We start from the raw sequence: 4,351 nt of genomic DNA, 5'->3' as shown, positions 1-4,351 counted from the left end.
GTAGACTGAGTTATGAACTTGCGTCATATGTTTCGAGTTTGTTAAGTAAGACAAGTACTTGTGGATTACTATTTGTATTTGTAATTTAGACTTTGGATTTATTAAAGTTGTTTGTTTATGAGAATTCTTACTTTGACTATAAAAATGGATTATAAATTTGAGTATCTACATATTATATAATTTTTGTTACAGGTTTACACACACATATATATAAGCATGTATGTCCGGTTTAACTGGTTTAATCTCATGCGGTTTAATTACTGAACCACTGGTTGAACCACTGAACCACTAAACCAGTACCCTCACCGGTTTGATGGCCGGTCCGATTTTAATAACATTGGTTTTGAATATCTAATTTTGTTCTGCAAATAATAAGTCAATTATGTCTAGAGAAAATGAAGCTATCTTTCCTTTTTCGTCAAGGAATGGTATATTTTTTGGGATTACATATTTTGTAACCAAAAAATGTGTTGCATATATTATTTATTATGATTGATTAAAAAAATATTTTATTATTAAAATTTAATTTAAATATATTTTTTAATCAATCATAATAAGTGGTACATTTTCTATGATAGAAGATGTGATCGTTTTTTTTGTCATTCAAGCTATGTTTGTATATCCACATTATAATATTGATAGAGATGGGGCTGATAAAGGTTGAAGGCTTTATTTCATAGGCCCAATCTTAGGACCCTATTATACCTACTCGCCCAAAACAAATATGATCCACTCAAGAAAAGACCTCATAATCATATATATGAGGTCCACTGAATTCGTGAGATGGTTGAATTTAATTTCACAACTTTTACGTGAAATAACTAGGGATCCCCACATGTTATTTGGTTGCGATTTTTTTTGTAACAGGTGGTTGCGATTTACTTACAACTTTATTTACCTGAATTGTCTTTGAACTGCCAAATATTGGGATTTACCATATTTAAATAAAATGCATATTAAATCTAGAGTGTAATATCTATGCATTGTCAATATAAAAAATTATACACAGTTAATACATTATTTATCATTCATTTGTTACTTTTTTAAAAGAGTCAATGATAACTAAAAATGAATGATACGTAATGTAATAACCATGTAGAAAACTCTTCCACTATCACTGTATACATCTTTTCTCTTGAATCTATAGTTAATTTTTTTATGGACAATTGTTTTAACTGGGGAAGAAGGTAGTGAATGAGATTATAACTTCTTACCCTCACGTTTAACATTTTGTGTCTCTCATGCCGAAGCCAAATCAAGTGGAACTTGGACTTAACTCGATTTGGCTCAGTAGAAATTGGCTCATCTAGAAACTTGGGTCAAGCTGGATATGAGCTATTTTCCATATTAAACTTAATTCAGTTTGAATTCATGAACTGTTCATTAAGACTAGTTAGATCGAATTGATTTAGTTTTTATTAGGAGTTCACACACTATTTAGTCCAACTTATTATCTTGATTCACTTTGTCGAGTAGAATGTTTATTATTTACTTAATATATATAAATTAAAAGATTCTCCACATACATATATATATATATATATATATATATATATATATTTTACATGAAGACAGTCGGTTTATATTCATCAAAAGGTATGAAGATGGTAACTTTACTATCTTAATATTATATGTTGATGATATATTAGTCATCCAATATAAAAAACCAAGATTGTCGGTTTGAAGAATGTTTTAATCAAGTCTTTTATCTTGAAAGACTTGTGTCATACAAAATAAATCCTTTGAATAAGGGTAATCATATCAGAGATTATTCCAAGAAGTCAATATGACTATCACAAAAGAAGAAAGTTCTTAAGAGATTCAATATTGTTAGGGCAAAGCATATTAGTATTCAACTTGCTGCACATTTCAAGATAAGTATAATACAATGTCTAACTAGTGACGAAGAATAAAAGGAAATGAGCATAACGTCTTATTCTTCTATTGTAGGAAGCCTAATGTGCACCATGATTTGTAAAAGATCCGATATTGCTCATGTAGTTGTATTTGTGAGTCAATTCTTGTCTAATCCCGACAAATAGCATTGGGAAGTAGTGAAGCGAATATTCATATATGTTAGGAGAACTACCAATAAATGTTTATGTTTTGGTAATGAAATCTTGTGTTAGTAGGATATATAGAAACATATATCTAACTACATTTCTAGGGGTTGTATCTTGGAAATTCAAGTTACAAAGATGTGTTACATTCTCAAAAAACGAAGCAGGGTGCACTGCAACATCTGAAGGTGACAAAGAGGTAAAATATATTAAAGGTAACTTGCAGGAATTTAGTCATGATCAAGAAAGATATGTATTGCACTATGATAACCCAAGAATCATGCATTTCATTCCTAGACAAAGAACATTGATTACCATTATAAATGGATAAAAAATGCTTTGGAAGATAGTGAATTGCATCTAGAGAAGATTCATAGTGATGATAATTGGTCTAGCATGTTGATTAGTGAGGTTCCAGTCAAGAAGATAACACATAGTTTTAGTGGAGTGGATTGGTGATACCCTTCAATTGATTTAAGAAGGGAGAGATTTGTTTGGAATCCTTCCTAATTGCTAAGGGATCATAACCAACCTTGGTAGATGATCCAATGAATAAACTTAATGATGGTCTTTTTAAAATCTTAAAATTATTCTTTGACTCTTGAAGACTATGAAGTCCAACCTAGAAAGTTAAAGGAGCATTTCCAAGGTGTCTTGAAAAGATGTCAAGACTTAATCTTCCTCTATGTTTTATGATAACATATAGTAAGTGAGTGAGATATGTATTGCACTATGATAACCAAGTGCAATCCACTTAACTAAGCATGCATTTCATTCCTAGACAAAGAACATTGATTACCATTATAAATGGATAAAAAATGCTTTGGAAGATAGTGAGTTGCATCTAGAGAAAATTCATAGTGATGACAATTGGTCAAGCATGTTGATCAATGAGGTTCAAGTCAAGAAGATAACACACAGTTTTAGTGGAGCGGATTGGTGATACCCTTCAATTAATTCAAGAAGGGAGAGATTTGTTTGGAATCATTCCTAATTGATAAGGGATCATAACCAGCCTTGGTAGATGATCCAACGAATAAACTTAATGATGGTCTTTTTAAAATCTTAGAATTATTCTTTGACTCTTGAAGACTATAAAGTCTAACCTAAAAAGTCAAAGTAGTATTTCCAAGGTGTCTTGAAAAGATGACAAGACTTAAACTTCCACTATGTTTTTATGATAACATATATAGTAAGTGAGAGAGTTTATATCCACCATATTGTGAGACTGGTATTTCTAGTGAGAGACTTTGTATTCCATCATTCTTGGGTGATATTGTGTATTATCCTTTTAGAGTGAGAGAGATGGACAAATATTGTAATCTTACTTTACATAATAAAGACATTTATCGACTATGTTTTGTAGTTGTTTACTTCTTAATTTGAGAGGTTTTTTCACGTTAAAATTATTGGTGTTATTTTTCTATTCTTTTCTATTGTATTTATATATTTGTCACTTCTACAAGTCGGCATCTTGTATCATAGGAATAATAATTGGTTATAAATTTCCCAAAAGTTTTCCATTGTTCTTTTTGTGTCCCTAATTTATTTTTTGCTAGGTTATTATTAACAAGTACTTGTAAATTGCTTTCACTAATTTCATTTTTGTTTCACAAGTTAAGAGCATGTCTCAAAACTTCTATTTATTTCTAGCAGAAAGTGTCTCTCACTTTTGGTGTTGTAAATGTTGGTGCAACAGAAATAATTGTTATGCAACGTTATCTATAAGCAATCAAATAAATGACATAGAATAAATAGAAGACATCAAACAAGAGAATTTGTTAACTGGGTTTGGTCAATTATGCATATGTCTCTAGGAGCATTGAGCGACTACCATGATATTATTATAGAATACAAATTACAAGCTCTAGCACACTCATTGGGCCAAGGTCCATGAGGTGTTTCTATTTGATGCTTATAATTGGTACACATTGTAATAAGGGAGTTGAGTCTAATATATAACATTGGTTTCTCTCATCTACTCAAATACTTGACAATGCATGATTACATACAATAATATATTCTAAGTATCCTCAACAATCTCCATCTTGATTGAAATAAATGAATATCTTGCTCATTACGAAATCTTCGCAAAAATATCCACCTTATCGAATATTACACTCCATCTTACCACTCCATAATTCTCTTTAATAACTCTTCCACATAAGAGTCTCCTCCCACTCAACATAAGCATTTTTGAATATCATTGATGATTTTACCAAGAGTCTAGCTCTCCAAACTTGTAGTGCATCTTCTCATATCACTATTTAACAGAACATGTCGTATAACTC

This window comes from Lupinus angustifolius, unplaced genomic scaffold (assembly GCF_001865875.1).
Source record: "Lupinus angustifolius cultivar Tanjil unplaced genomic scaffold, LupAngTanjil_v1.0 Scaffold_473, whole genome shotgun sequence".
Lineage (NCBI taxonomy): Eukaryota > Viridiplantae > Streptophyta > Magnoliopsida > Fabales > Fabaceae > Lupinus > Lupinus angustifolius.
The sequence above is the reverse complement of the archived record's forward strand: the minus strand, read 5'-3'. Positions refer to the sequence as shown.